Genomic DNA, 13,531 nt, shown 5'->3' on the forward strand with positions numbered 1-13,531 from the left:
CAAGAAGAGTCAAGAGAAGCATAAAAGGTAAATATAAACAAGCAACCATAAGGGATTAAACAAGTTTAAACTACTTACATTATTAAATAGAGAGATGATCCATGTATTCCCTGAGAACCCTATCATCAGAGGTCATAGAGATAGTATAATCTGACAGAGGATCTGGGAGTGATTCTGTTCTGTTTTGATGACCTTAAAAGATAAATGGAAAGAGAAGAGAAGAATACATTGTAGAGGAGAAATAACAGGCTAAATTTTCTTACTTAAATGGGGTGCACAAGTAGAGAAGGAGAGTGGGCAACACTTGAACCTTACTTGCATATGAATAGATCAAAGGAGGGAAGACTGACTACACATACATTTTACCCAACAGGGAAATAGAAGACAAAGGCATTTAAAAAAAAAAAGAAGAAAAGGGATGGTAGGCTAAAGGAGGGATTAATTAGAAGCAAAATAAACTGCAGGAGTGGATGTGAAACAAAGAGAAGGAAAAACATAAAAGAATAGGATGAAGGGAAATATTTAATTAACAGTTATAACTGTGATTGTGAATGGGATGAACATCATACATAAAAAAGAAGAGGAAGGCAGTGGGGATTAAAATCCAGAGTCCAAAATGTTGTTTGTAAAAAATATACTTAAAATAGAAGGATACATGCAAAGTTAAATAAGGGTCTGGAACAAAATCTATTATGCCTCAGTTGAGGTTACAAAAAAAAAAAAGCAGGGGTAGCAATAATGATCTCAGACAAAGCAACAGCAAAAAAAATCTAATTAAAAAAGATTAACAGGGAAACTACATTTTGTTGAAAGGCTCTATAGAAAATGAATTCATATATGCACCAAATTGTACAACATATAAATTCTTTTAAAATTAATTTATTTTTAGTTTCCAACACTCACTTTTATAAGATTTTGAGTTCTAAATTTTTCCTCCTCCCCTCTTCCCCCTCTGCAAGAGCATGCAATCTGACATATTAAAGATATTTCCACATTAGTCATATTGTGAAAAAAGAATAAAAACAAAAGGGAAAAGCCACAAGAAAGAAAAAACAAAGAAGGGAGGGGGAGAGAAAAAATAGTATGCTTTGATTTGCATTCAGACTCCATAATTCTTTCTCTGGATGTGGAAAGCATTTTCCATCATGAGTCTTTTGGAATTGTCTTAGATTATTGCATTGCTGAAAAGAGCTAAGTCTGCTAAAGTTGGCCATCCCACAATGTGGCTTTTACTATGTACAATATTCTCCTGGTTCTGCTCATTTCACTCAGCATCAGTTTATGTAAGTCTTTCCAGGTTTTTCTGAAATCTGTTCATCATTTCTTGTAGTACAATAGTATTCCATTACATTCATATACCACAAATTGTTCAGCCATTTCCCAATTGATGGGTATCCCATCAGTTTCCAATTCTTTGCCACCACAAAAAGACCTACTATAAATATTTTTGTACATATGAGTCCTTTTCCCTTTTTTATGATCTCTTTGGGATACAGACCTAGTAGTGGTATTGCCGGATCAAAGGGTATGCAGTTTTATAGCCCTTTGGGCAAAGTTCCAAATTGCTCTCCAGAATGGTTGGATCAGTTCACAACTCCACCAACAATGCATTAATGTTCCAATTTTCCCACATCTCCAACATTTATCATTTTCCTATTTTGTCATGTTACCATCTGATAGGTGTGGTGTGGTACCACTGAGTTGTTTTGATTTGTATTTCTCTAGTCAATAGTGATTTAGAGCATTTTAAAATATAACTATAGATAACTTTAATTTCTCCCTCTGAAAATTAACTGTTCATATTCTTTGACCACTTATCAATTGAGTAGAACTTTTTGTAGCAAGTTTCTCTGATAAAGTTCTTTGTATTAAGACACAGAAGAAAATGAGTCAAATTTATAAGATTAAAATACATTCCTCAATGTCTGAGAATATGAATAGGTAGTTTTCAGAGGAAGACATGTCAACTATCAGTAGCCCTTTTAAAAAATGTTTTAAACCATTAATAATTAGAGAAATGAATATTAAAAAAACTCTGAATTGCCAGGTCAGAAAATCATCAGATTGACAAAGTTGACAAAAATGGGAAATGACAAATGCTGTAGAGGCCATGGGTAAACAAGTTCTTTAATGCCCTCTTGTGAATTTTTTCAGCCACTTTAGAAAACAATTTGGAACAATGTCAAAAAAGCTATTGAACCGTACATACCCTATGACCAAGTAAAAACAACCTTCATTCTACATCCCAAGGAGATAAAAGAAAGAAGAAAAAGACTGATTAGTACGAAAATATGCATAACAGTTCTTTTTATGATGGCAAAGACTAAGAAATTGGTTGGAGGTGGGGGTGGAATGGTGCCTGTCAATTAGGGAACGGCTGGACAAATTATGGCATATGAATGCGCTATAAGAAATGATCAGTGGAATGGTTTTAGAGAAACCTGGGAAGCAAGGCAAAGTCAGCAGAACCAGGATACAATTTGTACAATAACAACAATGTGTAAAGACAAACAATTTTGAAATCAATATTAATTTACATAACAGCCAACCACAGTTCTAGAGGACCATGAAGAAACATGCTTTCTCCCTCCTGATAAAAAAAGATTATGTGCTCAGAATGCAGATTGAAGCATTTTTTAAGAATGCAAGAATTTGTTTCATGTGACAAGATATTTGTAATGCCTTTTATTTGTCTTTCTCAAGGATGAAAGGGAGGTGGGAGAGAATTCAGAGCTGAAAACAAAATAAAATTGAATTTAAAATTTTACAAAGTTATAACACCTCTATTTGCTGCAGAAAAAAAAAAAACTAGAAATTAAGTAGGCAGTAGCCATCAAATGTTCCTAAAACGATGTGGTCTTTTCAAACTGTGACAAATCTACAAGTTGTTAAATAGCTGGAAAATGAGATTTAAGGATAAATTCCATTGTAATTGAGTTTTCACACTTTTCAAGTGTGAACTCCTTCAGATTCCAGTTTCTAGTTTCTCACTTTTAAAGGGTGTAAAGCTTTAGTATCATTTGCATATTAAAAGGTCAGGAAATAGGTCAACCAGCCAGTAGAGAGAACTCATTTATCTCTAAGGAGATTCTTTGTATCTTATCTCCCCTCACTTATTTGCACAGACCCACAGGAAAGTCTTAAGAGTTTAAGAGATTGAGGAAGCCAGGACTCCAGAGATGTGTGGTGATTATTCAGCAAATGAACATTGACTGTTCGTGACCAATCTACAGAGATGAACATGTGTATTAGAAAGTCACCACAATCTAGGAGCTAAGGAAAACATGCCCTGTAATAGACTGGGTCAATACCGTCCTTTGTTAGACAGGGTTTAGAATGAGTGTAGCTCCAGTTCTGCTCCTCTACCTGTGTCCTGCAAGAACTGCGAAATCCAGACTAATCTCAGCACAATTCCTCTGGCTTTGAAGTCAGCCAGAGTCAAAACCATTATTCTCCAAGATCCTCTTGCCATCTCTTCTACTTTACCCCCAAAGTATTGCTTTACCTTTCCACTTGCCATCAGCTGAACACAAACATGTTTAAGGGATAGGTAGGAAGACACTGTTTTTGGCTCTGATGCCTGTACTAGTGAAGTACATATTTGGACTGAATTAGGGACCTGGGGTGAGCAGCTTCTCTTGGAGGGCAGGCTTCCAGGGCCAGGAGTGGGGAAGCTAGCAGATTAAGTCACCCATTGCTCAGAGATAGTGGAGGTGTGAACCTGACTGTCAGCCTGTCACTCAATCAAAAGCCACTCAATGAAAGCTACTTGTAAACACACCTCTGGGGATTCAGTTATAAAAGGGAGAGTGAAACAAGGAAAGAGCAGACCAGAGGCTGCAGCAAGGAGAATAGCAGAACACTCCTCAGGAACAAGGGGAATCCTGACCCAGGGTAGCAAAGGGAGATCTGGAAGAAAGCACTTGGTTCTAAGGGCATCTCAGAGTGGAGGTCTGAGACTGTTAAGTCCCAGGTGGCTACCTTCAAGGATTCAGACCCTGATTTCCCGCCCAGGGACCTGGATTCTAGTCCTAAGAAACTCCTGGGCTAAGGAGCAGACCTTGGGCTAGGGAAGCAAACATAACAACCAAGCAACCCACTCGGCCGCTGAAGAGAAGCAGCACCAACACAATGGACGAGGTTTGGCAACAGCAACTGGAGGAAATAGAAAAACAGGAGATTTGGCAACAGCAACTGGAGGAAATAGAAAAACAGGACATGTACCTGCAGGAGAGGGGGAAGTACCGCTTCCACATCACTCCGGATGGGAACTGCCTTTACAGAGCTGTCAGCAAGGCAATCTATGGGCACCAGGGCCAGTACCAGGAGCTTCGAGAGAAGAGTGTCAGCTACATAGCTGGGAACCTTGACCTGTTCAGAATCCTCATTGAAGGCGATGTGGAGGAGTTTCTCTTCAAAGCAGCACAGAATACCACTTGGGGTGGCTACCCTGAGCTGCTGGCCCTGGGGCACATCCTTGATATAAACATTCACTTAACTCTAGGAGGAAGCTTGGAGAATCCCACTATATCTACAGCCTGTCACTCCTTGGGTCCAGAGGGCTCCCACAGGAAAAGTATTTGGTTAAGCTGGCTCAGTTGTGGGCACTATGACACTGTACTAGACTATACTCTTCCTAAATCAGAAGATGACAAATACTACAATAAACATGAAAGCAGAAGAAAAAAGAAGAAAAAGCATCAACATCAGAGATACTTTGCCGAGGAAAGATATAACTCATAGGATGTCAAAGAGAGGCCACAGAAACCATGAACTTTTGCCTTCCAGCAAGCCTTGCTCGAGCACACACACACACACACACACACACACACACACACACACACACACACAGCTTGGAGTAGAAACACTTCAATTTCAAGTGGGAAACTATTGGGGGGGATAGGAAAAGTGGGTGGTTATGAGGGAAATAAATATATAGGAGGGAATAGTTGGAAGCAAAGCAAACTGAATATTGAATTTATTAAAGATTTTTTATAAAGCCAGGAGGTATGAAGACTCATTATTTCATGTAGAATCTTACTTTTATGTGCTGCTATGTACATGAAAGTGCCAAATTTTTGTATTCAAAATTAAAAAAAAAATAAGTTTAGGGGTGGCCAGGTGGAGCAGTGAGTAAGAGCACTGGCCCCTGGGAGACCCGGGATTGGTTCTGGCCTCTGATACTTAACACCCACACAAAATAACTGGCCATGTAACCTTGAGCAAGTTACTTAACCCCAATTGCTTTAAAAAAAATAAGTTTAATGAGGAGCAGATGGACTTCATATTTACCTGGAGAGGCTTATACGAACTAATGCTGAGTGAAAAGAGTAGAACCAGGAGAAATCTGCACACAATTACAGACACAGTGTATGTGTGATGACCAACTTTGATAGACTAGATTCTTCTCAGCAATGCAGGGTTATAAGCCAACCCCAAAAGACTCATGATGAAGAGAGATGTCTACATCTAGAGAAAGAACTGAGTTTGAATCCAGATTGAAGCAAACTACCTGCTCTCTTTCTTTTTCCTGTTTGGTTTTATGTCCTCTTTCCCATTGTTCATTCCATCTGATACAATCCTTCTTTTATAAACTGACTAATGTCTAATGTGAAAGTATCTGCAGATATTATACTTGATTGTATGCCACCATGAGGGGGGAGGGAGAGAAAATTAGAAACTCAGGGAATTGTGGAAATGAATCTTGTAAACTAAAAGTAAACAAATTAATAAAGACAAAAAAAGAGAAAAATAATAAGTTTAATTTGAAAAAATAATGATATTTTGCTCTTTTTGAGAAAAAGAAAGAAAAGAAAACCTGTAAGCTGAAAAGCAAAAACAAAAGAAACAAACACCAAAAAATGATCACATACCTCTCTGAAGTTGTGACTAAAGGTGTGAGAGAATAAAGATCAGAAATTCCCTTCTTTGGAAAGACCAGTCTGAGCTCTCAACCATCTGGCCAATGGATTGAGTGATGCTCAATAGTTGTAGTTCATGGTGGGTCTTATGATGTGAGTTATTGACCCTGACCAGGATTAACACAGAAATACCAGAGTTATAGCAAACATGATGAGGGTAATCTGTAGGTAACTAAAAGGTTATTGACCTCTTACCTGCAAACAGCCTGTCCCACTACAGTGAAGAATCACAAGAGTTGCCTTCTAGAATGACCCTCTTAGGATTTCCATCAACCAGAGTATCCTCACCCCTGGGCCTTCACTTAGAGGAATAATAATATTTATCTGTCCCATTAGAGTGCTGTTTTGACATGCTACACCCTTACTTCACTCATGTTACATAAGCACTTTCTCTTTTTTATTCAGAAACTCCAAATTACCACAAAATCATTGAAAGGATCTCCTTTCTTCCAGGCCAATAAATATTCAGTATACATATGTAGTTATAGTTTTCAGCTTCCTAGTGGTAATAGAAAGCAAAGGCCCTCCTAACAGGACCACCTTTGGGTTCCCCAAGCCCTTTCTGGAGAGGAATTGTCCCAACTATCCCTGAGGAAAGCAGGCCTGTCAATGGAAGAGGTCCTGAACTATTTCCCCAAGAAGAATTTCCCTAAGAAGAACTATTTCCCCAGACCTCTGAAGGAGTTGGGAACCTGAGACCTGGGTCACTTCTTACCAAGATGGGACTAAGGAAAGTCAAAAAAGCTTCCACAGGAACTTTATTGAAAAGAAGTCCAAACTTATTGGGTGAATCTTCCTGAGCACTGGATCCACGAAACCACTGGATGGTTTCTCTTCCTCAGCAGTCAGGGGTATGATGAAAAAGCTGTTGATCAGCAGTTAATGTCTCAACCAGCATTTATCATTTCTTTTCTCTGTGCCAAGTACTGAACAAAGTTCTGGGGATACAAAGAAAGGCAGAAACAGGGTCCCTGACCTCAAATAATTCACATTTTATTAGGGGACAAAACATAGAAACAATTATGTAACTACAAGTTATATATGCTAGAAGGTATATACATGGGAGGTCATTTCAGACAAAAGGTAACAACAGTGGAGGGGACCAAGAAGGGCCTATTGTAGAAATTGACATTGGAAGTGAGTATTGAAGAAAATTATGAAATCCAAGAGGTGGTGATAAGGGGAGAGAAGATTCCAGGCATGGGACTGTAATGGTAATGTAATTTGAATTTGAAGACCCCTTTGCAAGTAAGCAGGTACTTAGCACCTTGTTTCAAGTTAAGCAAAAGTAGCAGGTACTTAGTACTTAGTAATTGATCAAGTCTCTGTTGGGGAAACAGAAGTTATGATGTCTCCTGTTAAGTCAGTAACAAGGGGTTGGCTGAAACAGGAAGCTAATGTGTGTACCGTGTTTCCCCGATAATAAGACACTGTCTTATTATATTTTTTGGACAGAAAAACACCAGAGGGCTTATTTTCAGGGGAGGGCTTATTTTAATGAACATTGACAGCAATTTTAATAAACAGGTAAATGTGAACAAAAAAATGTACCTTTATTCAATAAGCAAATCACTGGGGAAGAACAGGATGACGCGCTCACTGCTGCAGCTCTGATTGGATGCAGCTCAGAGCACAGTGTGCGTTTCACGGGGGGGGGGGGGAAGGTACATACAGAGGGTACTGTAATGTAGCGTGTAGCACAGTAGCAATCTCAATAGGGCTTATTTTCGGGGGAGGGATTATTTTAGAGGAATCTTACACAGTAAGGGGAGGGCTTATTTTCAGGATAGGTCTTATTATCGGGGAAACACGGTATACAAGGAAAAGCCCCAGGAAGGGACAGTCAGAATTTCTTGGGACCAGTATCTGGAGATAGAGCAGCTATAGAAGAGAAATGAGAATCGAGAACTGAGTCAGAATTTCCTGAGAACTTGTGGTGGTAGAGCTTCTTCTGAAGAGGAGCCCAGGAGGCTGAAGAGGACCCCAGGAGCCCAGGAACACCCTCCCCCGCCCAGGCTGGATAAGGTGATTATGATTTTTTGAAAGAGCTGCAGAAGACTGAGAAAGCATGACTGGGATGCTAAAACTTTGTCTGTTTGTGGCTTGGTTGAGCCTTAGATTCCTGGGAACAGAAATTGTGAAGGATCTGAGATGGACTGGACCGTGTGAACTTCAGTGTGCAGCAGGACTTACACAGAGAGCTGTACAAGGAACTGGGAGCTGTCTGCCTTTGAATACAGGTGACTGATGGATTCAGGTAAGTGTTGCCTGCCTCCAGTCAAGATGAAAAGACTTCTCTATGGGTACAGAGTAGTGATGAAATTGTAGTTTACTAGTGAACTAGGGGTGGAGGTGTAATGGGAATGCAAATTTGGAAGATCTTCCCTGCCCCTAGGCTAAAGTGCACCTGGAGCCTGGGGAGGGAGGCTTGTTTTTCAGTAGATACTTCTTGATTGGCCAGTGAGTCAATAAAGTTGTTACATTCTCTGAGCCAGGAGAAGGCTATATAAGCCCTGATGTGTAGCTTTGTTTTGGGACTCACTTTGAGAAGTGTTCTGTGATTTGATCTGAATTATGGGAAGCCGTTGTTGAGAGTCCCCCGGCTTTGAAAAACCCAGAATGTGGAAACCCAGATGTTGACTGGGTATGGACTTAATGGTTGGACAGTTTGGAAATCTGTCTACTTGATGTTTCTGTCTTGATAATTATGCCTGTATACTTTGAGGTTCAGGGTGCTGACCTTTTCTCCTGAACAAGGTAAACGATATATGTCTGACTGATTAAAGTAAGCTTGTTAACCCATTTTGAGTTGCTTTCCTTTAACAAAGCAGATCCAAGAACCTGTGGTAGCTGCAAACCCTGAGGACACTTGGGGTGCTTGCTGCTACAGGAAGGTCTGTGTATTTTCTAATGATTGTGCTTAGTGATTAATGATACTTAGTAATTGATTGCTAAATAAGTGACTGATTGAGCTAAGGGCCCCATGAGTGGAAGACTTTGACTATATTGTACTTTGAGATGATTGTTCTTTGTTCAAAACTTTGTGGCCACTATGGTAGAAACTATGTGGCCATTTTCATGATAAGCTGCTGTGAATACTATATTGTGATTTTCTGTGATAAGTTGTAATATTGTGAATGCTGTACCTTGATTTTCTGTGAGTGTTTTGCTTTGATTTGTTATGGAATAAAGTGTTCACTATACTGTGTAATCAGAGTCTTAAAAGCTGTTCACAGTAGCATTCTTCTGGAAAGCTGCTTGTGAATGGCATTACAGGGACGAAACAATGAGAAGGCACAGGGGGAGGAGGTGGAGTGTTCTGTTTAAGAAACAGAAATAAGGCCAGGTTCACTGAAGACTACAAGAAGAGGAATAAGATCTGAGAGGACAGGAATAGTAGAAAGGTGCTTGGTGTGAATGGATTTAAAAGCTAAACAGGGGATTTTCTATTTGATCATAGAAATAACAAGGACCCACTGGAGTTTATTGACTAGAGGGTTCATATGGTCAAGCCTACCCTTTGGGATGATCACTTTAACATTTGAATAGAGGATGGACCAGAGTGGGGAAAGAATGATACAGGAAGACCAAGTAGAACGTTATTGCAATTATCTCGGAGTGAGATAATGAGCACTTGGACAAGGATGGTAGTAGTGTCAGAGGAAAGAATTCAGTATAGATGAGAAGCTGTGAAGGAAAAAAAATGAATAAACATAGAATAGATTGCAGTGGTAGGATTGATTGCCAGTAAGGAGTTGAGGATAATAATGAGGTTGTGAGTCTAGATGACTAGGAAGATGGTTGGTGCTTTTAACAGTAATGGAAAATTTGGTAGTTGGACATCTGAGCGTTGATATTGATACTATAAAAACTGATGAAATCATAAAGCAAGATAATACAGAGGGAGAAGAGAGGACTACCTAGGACAGACTTTTGAGGGACACCCACAATTAGTCCTAGATGAAAATCTAGCAAAGGAAACTGGGGAACAGTTATACCTGCAGAAAGCAAACTTCTTGTCCTGAGATGGGGTAAGAAGAACAATTTAAGCACCGGCCCTGGAGTCAGGAGGACCTGAGTTCAATTCCGTTCTCAGACACTTAACACAAAAACTAGCCGTGTGACATTGAGCAAGTCACTTAACCCCAATTTCCCTCCAAAAAGAAGAAGAAGAATTTATCAGTTGGAGATAGCTTCAGGGCCATTTATGCTAGGTGCTTTAACTGGAGCCCAGTTCAGCAGATTTAGTTGCCTTGTCCTTGAGGAAATCATGTGGACCCTCATCCATCACAATCAACAAAACAATTCATCAAGTCCTAATTTGTAGGATTTGTGGATTTCCAATTTTTACACTGAAAATTACACTAAAAAAAAAACTTTTCTCCAGAACCAGTTGGAACTGTCTCCAGCATACACCTAAATTGTGGGCCAAAAGAGGAAAGAGGTGGCTGAGTGTTTCCAGGGGATGAAGGATGGGAGGTGAGGATGATGGAGGAAGCCCATTGTAAGAGTTTGTTGGGATGACTAGAGTGGTCTTACTCAATGCCATAAGGTCACCATCTTCCCTGGAGTCAGGCATATGAATTGCACTTTTGACATGGCCTTTTTCTGTTTGACACAACTGTGAGTTTCATCTTCTAGCCTAGGCCCAAAATTAACAAGTCTGTCTGTAGCCAAAGGCAGGCTGACCCCACAAAGGAACTTAATGGTGCTCTCAGCTTGGAAATAGTATAAGATTCTGATTCTGAGCAGTTTTCTTAAACATCAGCTTCCTACTGGCTCTGCAGCCACTCCCATACTGTGTTTGGCTGTTTTTACCACCCCTTCTCTGCCTCTTAATCCATCCTGTAAGTTTTTTGTTTGTTTTGAGCTGTCTACCTCATGTTCCACCTTACCTAGCTTAAGAACCTAGGTCCTCTGGAGCCCAGCACCTGAAGAAGAGGGAGAGAGACACTTCAGGGACTGGGACAAAGCCACCAACGATAGGCTGCCATTCCTGAACTGGGCCCTACTATAGGAAACTTATCTTTCTCTGGATCCAACTTAAAGTCCTAACCAAGTAATTCTTGCTGGTGCTCAAACCTGACATCTTTTCTTTCCTTTCCCTTACCTCCAATCCTTTCCCTTTTTTCCTTTCCTTTCCTTATCTGTCCCCTTTCCCCCTCCTTTTAAGTTTTTTTTCCTTTTCATCTTTGAGTGATTGGGTTTTATTTTTCCATTTGGGGGTGTTAAAATATGGAGGGTAGGAGGTTTTGTTTACTTAGCCTACCAGCTTCTTCCTTACCAGGATCGTGGTCTTTATTTCTTTTGTTGATTTTCCATTTTTCCCCTGAGTTTTGTCTTCCTGGAGCCAAGACTGGTCCCTCCATCGAATGATACAGCTTTTAACTTCCTTTGTGTTTTTGTACCTGACTTTCCAGTAGTTCTGGTATCTATTTCTTTTTTGGGTTCTGCCCAACTCTCTGTAAATTAGTTTCTATCATGTTTTCCCCCTTGTTTCTCTGGATCCACCTAATGGTTGGTTCTTCGAGGGCCAAATGGCAACCCATTGGATTTTTATTCCACCTTCTGAACCACCAATTGTAGACCCAATCGATGGTTAAGAGGCTCTGCCCAAATTTCCACATTCTCTCTACCTTCCCTTACCCTCTCCAGGCAGCCTCTAGAAATATGTTGATCTCTATGTATAGATGATCTTTCTTTCAGTATTTAAATCCATTTGGGGTATATCCCTATTAGAGGAAACTCTAGCTAGGGCTTTTTCTTGGAGAAATTCAGAGGATATTGCAAAAAAGAAAGGTGGGACAGATGGCTGTCTACAGAGCCAACAATGTATTCGAATATGCAGAGCCTATGCTGCCTAATTGAATATGGATCCTCGTTTCTGCCTTGACCAGTCTTCAGGGAGGCAGGTACGAGTTCCCCCGAGTCTTTGAACGTGCCTTTGTCTGGTGGCAGCTGACCTAAACAGTCTTGGCCCTGGTTGCTGAGAGTATGTGTAATTGCCATGGCTGGTGGAGTAAGGAATTGCTCCTTGAGGGAGTGGTCCCAAGAGGCAGGCAGCCAAAAGAGAAAGCAGGCCGGTGATTTCTGGGCCGGAGCGATTGCTTTCAGAGGGGGCAGTGAATTCTCGTGGAGGGCCCCGGAAACAGAGGGGAAAGAAGGATTTTCATCAGATCTCTAGCCAAGCAAAAAATGTTCCCTGGCCGGGAATGGAACTGGGCCGCGGCAGAGGAAGTGCCGCATCCTAATCTAACTGGTCTAAGCTAAAACATTCTCACGCCAGCTGTCACCGCCACCTTGTCTTGTTCAACATGCCTCCCTACATCAACCTACACCTCGGCCTTCTGCAGCCTCCCAGACGCTTACACCATACAGCCAGCTTCCATTTCCCCAGCTCCACTCCTCCCTCAATCCCGATACGCCACGCCAAGCGCACTCACCTTTCCGTGGCTCAGAGGCCCCTCTCTTGCCGACCGGTTCCCATCCCTTTCCATTTTCACCCTCCTACTCGCCCCCAGGCTCTAGAAAGCTAGCGATCACGGCCACTTTCGACCTCCCCCTCCCTCTCGTTCTGTACATCCATCCCGATGCCCCGCAGCAGTTAGGCACAGCGCCCCGCAGCCCCCGACCACCTGCGGGGCTGGCGGACGGAATGCCAGGCACAGGCCCTTCCTTACCCTGCAGATGACCAAACCGCGACCAAACCGCGACCAAACCGCGACCAAACCGCAACCCCGCCGCCGAGAAGCTGACGCCGCCGCGAGCTTCTTCTCGCCGGGCTGTAGCCTTCCTTCAAAAGGCGCGTCCTGCCAGGAACATAGACTGGGGCTCCGGCAGTGGGGTGGCTCGCTGCTCAGGCTAATCCTGGACCAGAGCTCCGAAGTGGACGGCGAGAGGGCGCTGGCGACCAGTCCTTAAGCCCAGTGTCGTTCCCTCTCCTGCCTCAGCTTTCTGTTCTCTCCCGGCCAGTTGGATGGCCCAATGGCTACTGCTTCTCCATCCTCTGGCCGCCGAAGTCCCCACAAGCAGGAGGAGTCAAGCAAGCTCAGGGAAACCCTCCCTTGCCTGGCCAGTGACCTAGGGGCAGGGGAGTGAGATCACCTGGAAAGAAGGAACTCTACATAGCTCCCAGCTGCAAAATGAGGAGGGGAAAAAAATCCTTCCCTCCCCTTTGAGGAACCTAATCCTGGAGATAGTCATCATCAAATTAACAAGGACCCAAGCTATGTCCTTAGGAGCCTGAGAACCTTTGTGGCTGGATATGCAAGCCTAGGCAGAGAAATGCCTCCTCCAAATCATTGATTTCCACTGCTTCAGTCTTCTTCCCTCTGGATGTTGTCCCTCGGTTCCTTACCTCTCTCTTGCCAGATCCAGAGAGGGAACTCAATTCCAAGGAAGAACACATGACACCTTGACCCTCTACGTCTCTCTTGACCATCAAGGTCACCTTCCCTCTCATCCCTCCCTTCCTCCTCCAACCTACCCCGTTCAAACTACACCCTTTCCACCGCCAGGGTATCTCCAGACAGAGATTTTATATAGGACCCTTCAATTCACTCAGTTACCTTATCTACTAAATGAAGGATTTAGTAGACTTCCAGCCCTAA

At 42.0% G+C, this 13,531-nt stretch overlaps 1 long non-coding RNA gene across 1 annotated transcript in view; it reads right to left on the bottom strand.

The window, feature by feature from the left end:
• Window positions 1–12,944, bottom strand: part of LOC138147863 (uncharacterized) — a 40,676-nt gene extending 27,732 nt beyond the window's left edge. The window contains exon 1 of the long non-coding RNA XR_011164913.1: window positions 12,602–12,944. This is a non-coding gene — a long non-coding RNA (uncharacterized lncRNA). The remainder of the gene's footprint in view (window positions 1–12,601) is intronic.
• Window positions 12,945–13,531: the final 587 nt, after the last annotated feature.

The sequence above is a fragment of the Petaurus breviceps genome, unplaced genomic scaffold (genome assembly GCF_028583685.1).
Source record: "Petaurus breviceps papuanus isolate PSGF00001 unplaced genomic scaffold, PetGlider_PUasm1.0 90808, whole genome shotgun sequence".
In the NCBI taxonomy this organism is placed as follows: domain Eukaryota; kingdom Metazoa; phylum Chordata; class Mammalia; order Diprotodontia; family Petauridae; genus Petaurus; species Petaurus breviceps.